Genomic DNA, 14,567 nt, shown 5'->3' with positions numbered 1-14,567 from the left:
TGACCGGCTGGGGCAATATTACCCTTTTGTTTCAAGCCATATTTAGATGATATGCGGCTCACTTCTAACAAACAACAGACTCCCAGACAGTATGTATAAGCCAGCCCAGCCGAAGCCGTCTGCGGTGGATGAGGCGCGGCCGAAGCAGACGGTTACATCGACACATTAAGCGCCCCTGACCTATGTACGTGGATCTTTTGTTACATTCTGAGAGGATTATGTCCCCCCCCTGACTTTTTTTTTTTTTGGAGCTGTATACACACCGATCTGTCATTTGGAACCCACGAAGCTCTCGTCCTTTGCACCCGTGCAATCCATTTTTCACGACAAACTGGGTCTCTTGCAAATTTATGAAGGGTAAATCCGTCCTCCCGAGTGTTCAAGCAATGTCCAGCAATACAACGAACTGGCATTTTGGCTAACATAAAGGAACAAAAAGCTATCCTCCAGCAGGTAAAAGTAGTAGAAACACATGAGACCGCCTGAGTGGGCGTCTGCAACCAACATCACTTCCTGCTTCTTCTCATAAACAAATCCCTCAAGAGGATTTTCCTGGCGGGAGTGACAAAAAGCCATATACGCCAAAATCATGTTGTGTGGTGAAAAAACGGATGGGTCCATTCTGGCTGCTCCGTCTCTCACCGAGAGTGAGCTGAGATAGGCTCCAGCACACTCGTGATCAGAGTGATGATAAGCAGTATGGAAAATTGATTAAAAAATGAATACATGACATTGTAGAGGACATGGCCCCCGCAAAATGAGGTGACGGACTCCCCACGACTCTATAAACTGCTTTCTTCGATGCTGCCCTGCTGTGAGACAGCCTCCGTGGGTTCTAAACTAATTAACATCTATCCTAGAAGTCTGGACTCCCAAAGCTGCCACTAATTTGGACCACGCATGTCAAATGAATCTTTCTTTTCTTTTTTCTTTGTAGTTGCAGCTATGTTTTGACATTCCAATTCCAAAGGTACTGTACGTCTATCCTTTTAATTTACCCAGAATGACACAGTATTAATATTTTTAAAATAAGAATACAAAGCAGGTGTCAGATAGCGCTATGAGGCAAAAACATTGTTTGCTTTCGTGACAATTTGGAAGACATAAATAAATAAATAAATCACCCATGTGACAACAGTGTTTGACAAGTTACAGCCAGCCCTGAATTTAAACCCACTTTCACCAGTTGGGACACAATCACACTAAACGCTGAACCACTGTGCATGTCAAATTTTGAACAAGAGTCAATGGTATTTCGGGCCAGAAATACATAATTTAAGCAATCAATACTCATCACATTAAAGTCCCTGCAAACGTGGTAATTTCTCATAAATTTGCTTCACTTCAGAGAAGTGTTTTTAAAAAGCCTGCCAAATTTGAAATAATAATAAAAAAACAAAATTTTAAAAATCACCATGCTGGTAAAATAAAGCTCTAAAATCCTGCAAAATGTGCCAGTGACAGCCTGGAGCTGCAGGACAACCCTTCACCGGTCAATCAAATTTGCTCATTCATACTTTATCTTCTCAAGTGTCTGTAGTTAGATGCTGGCTGAATAACAACGGCTCCTGTGTTTAATAAACAGTTGTGACGGCCGACAGTTTGACACCGAAGCTTCAATATAAGCTCCTAACCTTGAACTCCAATTTGATGTAAACACTGCTGCAAAGCTTGCGGAGACACAGTATGACATAAGGGCAGAAACTGCTTTATTGCCTGAACAAACTGCATATCCCCGGCTAGCTCATAGTGTCAGCGACATGTCATGAGGTTCATAGGTTCATGATTGGTGAGGCACTGAGTAATAACGAATCACGTATAAAAACATGAACCCCAAATAAAAAATAAGCTTACATTTCAATTCTGACCTTAACGGAAGCAGTTTGCTGTTTTTAAATATTTTAGATGTTTCAATCAATTGCACGCTGTTCAATAATATGATAGCAAGAAAAACAAACAAACCAAAAATAATACATTCAAATTCTTATTTTATTTTTTTTGCTAATCTCTTTTGATCAAATGCACGCCTTGGACGGCCATGTGACGTCTGGAGCTCTCTGAAGCTCAACTCAACACTGCCGGATGCTGGTTGTGCACCATACATGTCAGACTCCACTGTGCACTTTTAGTGGCTTTTCCGGTAGATAGACTAAATGTAACACACTTTTATTAAATATATTAGACCACAGGTGTCAAACTCAAGGCACGTGGGCCAGATCTGGCCCTCCACGTAACTTTATGTGGCCCGTGATTCTTGTGAAAATCTGTACAAAAATTCAAATTGTCATGTATCATGACGATAACATTGAGATGTTATAAGCATGTTTGTGTTACCACACACTGACAATGGTTGAAATGGTTACATTTGATTTCTGATTCCAAAACTGGTTCATAAATTTCATGTAAATATGATGAGACAATTTAAGATTTGTATGGTTTCACAGTCATAATGGCCCGCGGAGGGAAACCATAACCACAATGTAGCCCACGACAAAAATGAGTTTGACACCTCTGTATTAATCTGTTAAAGGTCAGTAAGTGCAGTACATGTATTTCTGTACTGGTTTCTTACAGTACTGGTGAAATAATGAGGAACCAGTAATAATGGCCTCAGTCACTGAACTCTCTCATCTGTAACAACATCAGTTCTGTAAATAAAATATGCAGTTACTGTATTTTCCAGACTATGTGGCGTTACCCCCCCCCCCCCATAGTGTGGCTGGGGGGTGCGACTTATTCTCTACAGCAACTTGTATGTGAAATTCTCAACACATTATTAAATGCATCCATCCATTTTTCGAGTCACTTATCTGTTATTTTCACACAGACAACCATAAGAAGGCGCTTTAGGCCTGTGTAACTGATGTCGGATGGAGAGCACAGCTTCCGGGTGAACCAGGCATTCAACTTTCCAGGAAATCATTGGATGGCTCGGCCAAGTCTAGGCTTCCGTGAAACCAAAACCATCTTTTCAGGATTCAGAAACTGCCACTGATGATGAAACTGAACATAAGTGACGTAGAAGAGGAAGCGGCGCGTCGGCTACATCTGGAGTTGGAGGACTTGTTTAGAAGTGACACAGAGGATGAAGATTTCATTGGATTTTAGTTACCGGACATTTGGAATGACACAGATGGTTTTGGTAAACTTCTTCGCATGTTATTTATCCCATAGTTATCGGAATAACTCTTAATGTTATGTTTACATAGCAGGCACATTCTCAGTTGTGTCATGTAACGTAAGCATAACGTTCAGCCTGTTTTTGCCTCTATTTCAGAATCAGAATCATCTATTTGATTTTTATTTTAAATTGTTTGTAATTTAAATTTTAAATGACATGTCTGTTCTTGGTGTTGGATTTTATCAAATAAAATTCCACCAAAATTCAATTTATACTCCAGTGCGACTTATATATGTTTTGTTTTTTATGGATTTTATGGGTGTTGCGACTTGTACTCTGGAGCGACTTGTAGTCCGGAAAATACAGCATTCGTTTTTGACTGAGTCATTTAAGTGTATAACTATGACTGCTTTCACGTTACTACATTTTTTACTTTAGTTCTATACTTGCAACTGGTTTAGGGTGTGCCCCGCCTAATCTGAGGAGAAGTGGTGAACATTATATCTGCGGAAAGTACCTTTATACTGACATGATATCATGGCAAAAACTTAAAATATTACATCCACAGTCCACAATACAAGTGTGAACAACAACATAAAATGGTCAGATTGAAAAAAAAAAAAAAAAAACATCTGAATTGGGTATGATGCCCTACATTGTGAACGTAGCCTATGTGTGTGTAAGGTTTCTTTTTTTAAGGCACTTTTATTGATGTTTAAGACCTCGGTCTGTCAAGTGGAAGGCAGATGAAAAGGAGCAAGAAATTATCAATATGGATGACGTCTGTGAACTGTGAGGCTTCCGTACATGTTAAAGCTTGATTTATTTAGGTCAATAGGGGCTATTTTGTGGCACCAAAAGAGGAGAATGAGTTGACTTAAATACTTGTCACTGTTTCCAAGGCTCACCACTGTATTACAAATGGCAGTTCATTTATTCAACTCTCTATGTTTTATGAGCATTATTCCTAAAATATTCTTCTGATGAAGACCTTACAGTGTTTTGTATTTGATCATTTAGAAATACTAGTTCCTAAAAATTCCAAGGACCCCGCTCATAAGTCTAACACACAATTAAACATTGCTTTTTTCAGGGAAAAAAAAATGGCAAATAAGTACAGTCATAGCTGAAATACACATAATTAGTTGCTCCCCTCTTTGTTTTATAGCACAGCAATAAGTAAATTAGGAAAATCTGTGTATTTCATTTTTGCATCCCTTTTCTGAACCGCTTATCCTCACTTAATAGCCATAATTCCTTTACATAAAAGAACATGAATCTAGAAGGTTTCATCTGCACTGTGCAATGTGGAGGCATTTTGATTTCACTGTGACAGTGGATTAATTTTTGGCCAACATGCTACTGACACAATTTCTTGTCACTGAACTGTTGTGAATCGTATCATTCTCAGGGAAAGAATGTTGTCCTCAAATGGTTTAGGTCCTACATAGATGAAAGGAGCTACTTTGTGACCATTGGAGGTGCTCGGTCTCAGCAAATAGCAATGACCTATGGGGTCCCTCAAGTGTCAGTTCTTGGACCTCTCCAGTTCAGCCTGTATATGCTAACCTTGGGTCAAATTCTCCAAAACTTTAATTTTGAGGAGAATAGCGATGCAGATGACACACAATTATATCTAGCAGTCTCTCCATATGACTACAGTTCAATTGAAGTATTTTGCCACTGTATAAATCAGATAACCGGATGAGCCAAAATTTTCTTCAACTAAATCAAAAACTGAGACAATTGTTTTTGGCAAAAAAGAAAAGAGAATTGCTGTTAGTAAACACCTGGACTCTCTATCTTTAAAAACCAAAGACCAAGACCTTGGTGTTCTGATGGATTCCAACCTGACTTTCAACAATCAAATCAATCACAAAAACTGCCTTCTATCATATGAAGAACATATCTAGAGTGAAGTCATGTATATGTCAAGCACACCAGGAAAAGCTCATCCATGCTTTTATGTCAAGTATACTTGACTACTGTAATGATCTTCTGACTAGACCCCCCCCCACCAAAAAAAAAAAAAAAAAAAAAAAGGATTCAACAGCTGCAGTAGCTCACAGTCTGACCAAAACAAAGCGGTCAGAGCATATAAATCCAATCCTAAAGTCGCTGCACTGGCTTCCCATCATCTTTAAAGTTCTGCTGCTGGTCTATAAACCACAAAATGATTTAGGTCCTGAATACTTGAAAGAAATGCTTACATTAATACAAACCCAGTAGCGCTCTGAGATTGACTGACGCGGGTCAAATAGTGGAGCACAGAGTCCAAAGCAAACATGGTGAAGCAGCATTTCGCTATTATGCTGCACACAAATGGAATAAGTAGCCAACAGAGGTGAGGTCAGCCCCAAGTGTCAAGGTTTTTAAATCCAGGTGGAAAACTCTCCTTTTTTTTCCCCTCATGCTTTTTAGAATATATACATTTTTTGATCATATTACTTACGCAGTTCTTGGACCCCATAGCTCAGTGGTTAGAGCACTGGTTTGGTAAACCAGGGGTTGTGGATTCGTATCTCACTGGGGCCTCCACTCCCTGAGAAGGGTTGCGTCAGGAAGGGCGTCCGGCACAAAAATTGTGCCAAACATCTATATGCGTTTCATCTGAGATGATACGCTGTGGCGACCCCGAAAGGGTCAAGCCGAAAGAAACACACACTTCCGCTGTATGCAGTTTTAATTGTGTTTTTATTCATTTTTATTGTTTTTATGCCATTTTAAATGTTTCATCTCTTTGTTTTCAAATGCCTTTAATCATGTAAAGCAGATTGAGTTACCTTGTGTATGAAATGTGCTTTACAAATAAATTTGCTTTGCTTTGCAATACACCCTTACTCATAATACATTCATCCAGCTATTCACAATCTAGAATCCATTTCTTATCATATTCAGGGTCACAGGGCAATGGAGCCGATTACAGGGGGCTTTTGGTGAAAGGCCGGTGACACCCTGAACTGGTCACCAGTCTGTCGCAGGGCACATATAGACAGAAAATCGTTCACACTCACATACACACAATAACCGTGAGCAGGAACCGAACAGACGCATGAAACCTCCACAAAAGTCACGTCAATGTACCACGACACAACTTTAGTCAGGATACATCAAAAAACAAATTCAGATTCCTCAAAATATTCTTGTCGTCCGCCCCTCCCAAGTTTACAAAAAAAAAAAAAAAAATAGAAGGAGGGAGGTACTCGTGCAAGCATCTGTGTCATAATTTTCAAAGTGCCATTAAACAGGCCCAAGAAATGGCATGTAAAGACAACACATCACAGAGAGGAGTAATTTTAACTCACCTGCCAAATTTCAATGGGGGAAAAAAACAAAAACACTAACTATCAAATCAGGCTTTAAAAATGGTACGATAAGGCCCAGCTCTCTGATGCTGTGTGTGTGTCGAATGGATGCACCAAAAGGAATCAAAAGTACTGAGGGGTGATACCTTATACAAGGTAAAAATCACATTAGGAGGCTCAACTTCAAAATGGAATGCTTCTTGTAAACTATAATCATAAAACAAAGCACGTAAGTCAACGTACCCTTGTTGTCGGTGTCTAAATCACAGTTGAATAGGGCACCTGATGACAGGAACGGAAGTCGGACCAGCCAAGTCACTAGAATCAGGTTACTCAACATCTGATTCTCTTTGTTTCATGGTTACTTTTCAAGTCAATCCCAGTTTTCTGATGCTGTGGGCGTGTCGAATGGATGCACCAAAAGGAATCCAACACACTGCGGGGGTGATAGCTTATACAATGTAAATTCACATTAGGAGGCTCAACTTCAACATTAAATGGTTATTGTGGACACATTTGAAGTCTCTTTTTGGACAGTTTAGTTTTTCTCTTTTTTTTTTAATTTGAATTATATGTTCAAATTGTATTCTCCCAAGTGCTGCTTTCTGTCGAGAGAGTGGAGGACAGTCATACAGCACTCAGTCCTCAAGTTTGGGCTCACAAATCAAAGCAGATACTCGTATCTTGAAAAACTCCCAAGTCTGGTCACTTGTATCTCGAGGCACTACAGCACTGGGTTACATTTGTTCGACATGGAATTAAAACTACTCTTTTTGATTCTTCAGCAAGTCTTGGTCCGAACAGAACACATTTTTGATCATCCATGTCAGATGGTGCCTTCTTTAGAAGAGGCTTCCTTATGGAATAACAGCCATGCAGACTGCAGTATACGGTCTTGAGCAGAGGTGCTCAATGTGTCAAATACATGCCATGAAAACGTAGATATTGGGCTATCATCCTTGACTATGAAATCTGTCACTTGACTAACCATTGTGACCTTTTCTGACACGTGTCACTGTGCATTTGCACATAACGATGCGTTCTAGCAAGATAGCGATTTAGCCCCGAATGTAGGAGGCTACACCGAAAGTTAAACCTAAGAGTATAAAAATAAATGGGAGAATTGGACCAAGTAAAAATGACTAAAAAGTACCACTTCCATACAGAATGGGAGGAGGACCGTTTTTTTCCACTAGGTCATTTTCCAAATGCGTTTGCCTCATCTGCCAGTCTGCAATTGCTATAATGAAAAACGGAAATGTGGAGCAGCATTTTCAGACTGTTCACAAAACTATGACACTGAGTGAAAGAACTGACTTATGTATATTGAAAATAAAATCAAGCATTATATAAAATGGATGGGACTGGCTGGCAACCTTTTTAGGGTGTACCTCTTGCCCAAAGATAGCTGGGATGGGCTCGAGTACACCCGAGACCTTAATGAGGATAAGTGGTATAGAAATTGGATGGATGGATGGATAGATAATATGACTGAATGGTTCAGCAGTTTACATTGAACATCATTGGTTAGAAAGGTCATTTTAGATTTTGACGATAAGAGATAACATTTCTTAGCAGCACAGGATCGTTAAAGTGAAAATGTGTCTCTCAACAATCATAACACAATAGACACATTACTTTAAGTGCTTGCGTGAGTGAAAATTCACACACTTAAATTTGTATGTTTTGAGGGCATAATTTACGATAGCCGCAACCCTTTTGAGGATAAACGGCTGAGAAAAAGGATGGATGGATAATTTCCGATAATAATGGCCGAGAACCCTCTTTTCAAGACAGGAGATGCATAAGAGCAGAAATTCTTCATCTTCTCATCTCAAAATTATAGTTAATTTTTTTTTATTTTGTTTGTTTTGTGTCCCACCTCCTGCCCGAAGACAGCTGGGATAGGACCCTTGTGAGGATAAGCCGCTAAGAAAATGGATGTTTTGTTTTATTGTGTTTTGATAGTGAATTCAGTACGGTCCAGTGTTGAATGATGACTGATGCAAATGTCCTCTTCCAACTCGGGTTCTGCCTAATAAAGCTTAACAGGGGGAATAATGTGATCAAATATAAGGCCGCTTAATTCAGGCCCACACAGCTGATAATGGAAGTAGAATTTTTTATGTGGTTAGATGTGCATTTGCGTTTATTTGTGAGTGTGTGTGTTCCCAAAATCCTTTTCTCGTGCTCCACAGGCTTGATTTAAGGATTTTTTTTTTACTTCATCTACTCTAGTGTCTTCTTTTTTTTTTTTTTTTTTTTTTTTATAAACCTTTCGGCTTCTCCCATTAGGGGTCGCCACACCACATCATGCTTTTCTATGTGAGCCTTTTTCCTTCATCCTCCTCTCTAACACCAACAACTAATGTCTTCCCTCACAACATCCATCAACCTTCTCTTTGGTCTTCCTCTCGCTATTTTGCCTGGATGGAGCTCATCCTCAGCACCCTTCTATCAATATACCCACTCCCTCTCCTCTGGACGTGTCCAAACCATCAAAGTCTGCTCTCTTGAACCTTTTCTTCCAAACATCTAACTTTGGCTGTCCCTTCCAATGATGTAATCCACCTGGCTACTATTAGAGGTCACTTCCTACCTGTTCCTACCTCCCCTGGGGGGAAGAAAAAAAAAAGTCTTTAATAGTACAGACATTTCCATCCTTTTTGCAAAGTCTACCACAATCTGGCCCACCAACTTCCTTTCCTGGATGCCAAATCTACCCATCACCTCTTCATCACTCGGTTTCACCAATATGCTCATGACAATCTGCACCAACCACAACTAACTCTGTCACGAACCTCCGGTGTAGGGCTGGACCCAAATGCCAGACTCCAAGACAAGGACATGTTAGGCATAGTTTTATTCAAGTGGAGGTCATACGGTGTAAGCAGTCTGAGAAGGCAGAGGTACAGAAACACTAGGCTAAGAAGGATCCAAAAGACATCGAGGCAGCAAAGTCTGATGACTAGGAGACAAACTAGGAACTAGGACTTTACTATTGAACATATACTGAGAAAGGACTAAACTGAGGTGGCACAGAAACACTGTACCGAGGATAGCTCAACATGACATTATTTTCAGTGGTGGAGATTCCTACTGTTATGAATGCAACTCCCAAAAACAAAGGCACAATGAACTGGCAAATCCCAGTGCCAAAAACTCCAACTCAAATGCACAGTGTAATTACAGTCCCAATGTGAAACAGCCATGAGGGGTGACAGGTTTTCACCGCCCAGAGGAGTGGCCACGCCCCTCTTGGCCGTGGTCCAGCCTGGCTCATGACACACTCTCTTTCCGGAATGCTTAGAACTACTTTGTCTAGCTCCTTCCAGAATTTTCCTTTCACCTCTAGGCCATACATCCTACCTGTGGGGTGTAGCCAGTAATTTCATCATACATACCATCCTTAATTTCAAGTTTCAGCCTGATCACACAATCGGACACTCTTTTCTCCTCCAAGACATTTTTAGCAATCTTGTCATTTAAAATAACCACTTCTCGACTACTTTTCCCATCTACACCATAGTAGAATGATATTGAACTCTTCCCCGAAGCTGCAATCGATGATCAAACGTAGTGAAAACCATTCAAAGAAAACTGGACTTCAATAAATTGGACTCAACATAACAGTTCAATCTGCATCTATGTCGAAAACATGAAGTGAAGAAGCAGGATTGCATTGCTCAAGAGCAGCTGATGAGCCAAATGAGGTTTGACATGCAAGTGGGCTTCAGGCCCTGCAGGAATGAGACTAATCGGCAGCTCCCAACCATGTGACCCATCACCAAATGCAACCGTGGCTTTAAGCAAGTCAAAAGAATCAAGCTGAGCCAGAATTAAGTATGAGAACTGTAATAATAGGTAATGAGTGGAGCAAAGGGGCAGCACGGTGACTCAGCTGGAAAGCGTTGGCCTCACAGTTCTGAGGTCCTGGGTTCAAACCCAAACCCGCCTGTGTGGAATTTGCATGTTCTCCCTGTGCGGGTTTTCTCTGGGCACTCAGGTTTCCTCCCACATCCCAAAAATATGCAACATTAATTGGACACTCCAAAATGCCCCTCGGTGTGATTGGGAGAGCGACTGTTTGTCTCGATGTGCCCTGTGATTGGCTGGCAACCAGATCAGGGCGTACCCTGCCTCCAGCCCGTTGACAGCTGGGATAGGCTCCAGCACTTCCGCAACCCTCGTGAGGATAAGCGGCGAAGAAAATTAATGGATAGCGTGCAGGAAAAACATCCTCACCAAGGCCCAACACAAACTTGAATTGAAACAATCTTTGCAGTAGTTCTCTTGGGTTAGGTAGCAAAGGAGTGGAAATTGAAGGGTTTCTCGCACTACGATATCATCGTTGATATGATATGATATGATAGTAAAATAAACCCTGACAACATTATCAAGATACAACAAGCATAGGGTGAGTGATAAAAGAATGAAAAGTTAGCGGATTGTTTTTACACCAGAAATTAGGGCATCGTTATTATTACATTTTAATGGTAATTGTAAATTTGGCTGCCGCAAGAAAATATGTCTGTGATTTTTTTTTTTTTTTTAATTTAAAATGCGGGCACTGCTGCTTAAGAAAAAATTCCAAGAGTGCCCACAGTCAGCCAATAATGTATGGTTCAGGCTTCATTAAGTGCTATCACCATGCTACGAGGGCAGTTCAAAATAAAAACCTAATATTGCATTGATGTCCCATGTAGTAATGAAGCCGAATATAAGAAGGTTTTATGTTTATTTATATTTATTTTAGCTTTTTGTTATGAAGTTGGCCCTCTTACCACATAGGCAGCGAGGTGGTGTGTCATGGTAAGACACTATAAACAAACTTTGTACCAGAAGCCTTGACTTCAACTTTTCGGCTGACCTGATTGCAATGAAAAATTTTAGTGAGTATATAAAAGGGGAAAACAGAGCTTTTAAGTTCTTTGCAGTTTGTGAGCGTACTTGATTAACAAATGGCCAAGTGGAACAACAAATATGTACCTGTCCTTTACAATTCACTAACATGAATTTATAAATAAAAAGTAGGTATTTACTCATGTATTGGCTTTTATGCTTGAACTGTATTCACTTACAATAAATTGGAATTCGTGTTTGCACTCTGTAATAAACTCAATTCCGGTGAAGTTGTAAAATTGTGCTAAACATAAATAAAAACAGAATACAGGGATTTCCAAATAATGTTCAACCTATATTTAATTGAATGAACCATAGTACTCCACTCAGTAAAGGTGTTGATATCTCCCTGTGACTGACTGGCGACCAGTGCAGGGTGTAGTCCACCTTTCGCCTGAAGTTACCTGGGATAGGTTCCAGCCCTCCCGTGACCCTTGTGAGGATAAGCGTCTTGAAAATTGAATGCAAAAGAACAATATATAGCACTTTCTTTTTGTTTCCTTCACACAAAAGTTGGATTGAAATACTGCATACCAAAATATCCCATTTTCACGTAGCTCATATCATCTTGTTATAAAGAACCACATGAATAGTCTCCTATTGTTACCACTCGTTTTCTATCTTGCTCAACCAACATTTTAAACCGCTTATCCATTTTTTAATTCTGAGATATACGATACAATGACAGACCAAAAAAAAAATAAAAATCTTTTCTTCCTGCTGTGAAATTGCAAACATTCCCCCAAGGACTTGAGCAAATTTCCTTTTAGACACGCCAGAGGCTATACTAAGTCCAGCCCCCCATGAAGGTGACAGCCCACTCATGGAGATAGTCCAGGACACACCTGGCCAAAGAAACTCACTGATGCTCACCACCTCTTTCCAACTGCCCGCGGGGCGTAATGGGGAGAAATTGTGCCGACGGCCAAACTGTCGTGTAATATGTTACTGCATAGATCAAATGGGCATTGTGAGTTGACTATTAGTGTTTTAGTGATGTTATTTCCATCCATTCATTTTCTGAGCTGCTTATCCTCACAAAGGGTCACAGGAGTGCCGGAGCCTATTGCAACTACCATCAGGCAAGAGGCGGGGTACACCCTAAACTGGTTGTCAGCCAATCGCAGGGCACATACAGACAGACAACAGCCACACTCACAATCACACCCGAGGGCAAGGCCATGCAAACTCCACACAGGCAGGGCCGGGATTTGAACCCCAGTTCTCAGAACTGTGAGGCCAGTGCTCTAACCACACTCCACTGTGCCACCTCATGTTATTTATTGATTAAAAAAAAAAAAAATACACCCACAGACTTTTTTCACATTGTGACAACATGGAATTTATTTTGTTTTGTGATATAAGAACAGGGCGACACGGTGGATCAGCTCCGAGGACCCGGGTTCAATCCCGGCCCCGCCTGTGTGGAGTTTGCATGTTCTCCCCCGTGCCTGCGTGGGTTTTCTCCGGGTACTCCGGTTTGCTCCCGCATCCCAAAAACATGCAACATTAATTGGACACTCTAAATTGGCCCTAGGTGTGATTGTCAGTGTGACTGTTTTTCTCGCTGTGCCCTGCAATTGGCTGGCAACCAGTTCAGGGTGTACCCCGCCTCCTGCCCCTTGACAGCTGGGATAGGCGCCGGCACGCCCTGTGACGCTCATGAGGATAAGCAGCAAAGAAAATGGATGGATGGATATATGAACAGATACATGATTTTGTTAATAGAATCAGTCAGAGCCCAAACAGGTATTTTTCAGGTATTTGGGATGTAATATTGTCTCTATGAAATATGATTTAAAAACAACCAAACATTCCTGAGTTCAAGACATTTTTTTTCTCCAGGGAGGTCTGAAATGAGTTTACTCGACTTTCACAAGTTTATTATCTACATCACTCAGTAAGATCTCTGCCTTCCCCATCTGCTACCAAGCCAGTGCTATCAACATAACAAAAAGGTCTGCTTTACAAGAAGGGAACCAATCAGAGCAAAGGGTCCAAATATGGACAAAGATGATGTGTGGTCAGTTCTGGACAGTCATAATAGCCAAAAACAAGGTACCTATTGTCTTCCAAATTGCTGAACTGGACCGGACAACAAAAATGTACAGTAGGAACCGTATTATAGGTAACCATTGTGGAAAATATGTATGTGGGGACTTGCGGACCCCACCTCAAAACCTATACAACCTCAACATCACAACAAGTATCTCGTCTTGAGAGCTATGTGGCAGAAACGGTTTACATCAGTGGGAAGACGTCATGTGAAGCAGCAGCTTGATGTAGCGTAGGCCCATGGCACCGCATTGTACGATGATGCAGGGTGACAGCAGAGACGACCAGGAATGGCGAGGCATGTGCCAGACCCTAAAAAGTGGCCCAGTCCAGCAGTAAAGCATTTTGGATCGCATCTGCTGACAGCACTTGACTTTCTGATTTCACATCCTGACAACAAACTCAACACTAGTTCCACTTTTGGGCATCAGACGACCACCACCTTGAAAGGCGTTACATGAATTTCAGTTATTATTATTACCAAACGATATACTTGATTTCTGACATTATCCATTTTCTGCATGTCATTTTACCATTGTGTGTTAAAGTACGTCATTATTAGGATTTTCACAATCAGGATTATTTTGCCCCATTCTCCAATTAGTAATATTAAATCAACTGATAATATTATAAAAATTATTAGTATAATTCATGGCTGTGTTCATGTTTCAAAGAATATTTCTTTTTTTCCCCCCCAAACCATAGCATCTGCTGGATCCAGTGTTCACTGTAACATTTCATTCCAATGCAAGTGGACTGCAACGGCCTCTGCATTTCCACACTGAAAAGGTTAAGTGACAGATTTTGTAGCTTTTGCCCAAATCTGTCAACTATTTCATTGAACAAGGGCATTAATCCTTCAATTTATTTTCTCAAATGTTGTACACACGTGCCTTTTATAAAAAGGTTAAAACGATGCCTCAATGCCCCTTCGAATCTAAATTACAATTCCCCAAAAACGGATTTTTACAATTCGCATGGTAAAAGTTGTTTCCAAATGAAAAAAAAAATGTTCAAACTCAGAGGCTCCTCTGTATATTAATATTGACATTCTGAATAGGATCATTTTACAGGTTTATGAGTGCACCAGCATGGACTCATTGCACCAAATAAGTGCAACAATTAATGTAATAAACAATAAAATATTGAGATATAATTATTTTTTCCCATCCATCCATTTATTT

The 14,567-nt window shown here is 40.5% G+C and overlaps 1 protein-coding gene across 2 annotated transcripts in view; it reads right to left on the bottom strand.

Annotated features, from left to right (window-relative positions):
- The window catches only part of syt6a (synaptotagmin VIa), a 109,048-nt gene that overhangs the window by 77,666 nt on the left and 16,815 nt on the right, over positions 1–14,567 (bottom strand). The gene's annotated exons all lie outside the window — the stretch shown is intronic.

The sequence above is a fragment of the Syngnathoides biaculeatus genome, chromosome 2 (assembly GCF_019802595.1).
Source record: "Syngnathoides biaculeatus isolate LvHL_M chromosome 2, ASM1980259v1, whole genome shotgun sequence".
Taxonomy (NCBI): Eukaryota; Metazoa; Chordata; class Actinopteri; order Syngnathiformes; family Syngnathidae; genus Syngnathoides; species Syngnathoides biaculeatus.
The sequence above is the reverse complement of the archived record's forward strand: the minus strand, read 5'-3'. Positions and strand labels throughout refer to the sequence as shown.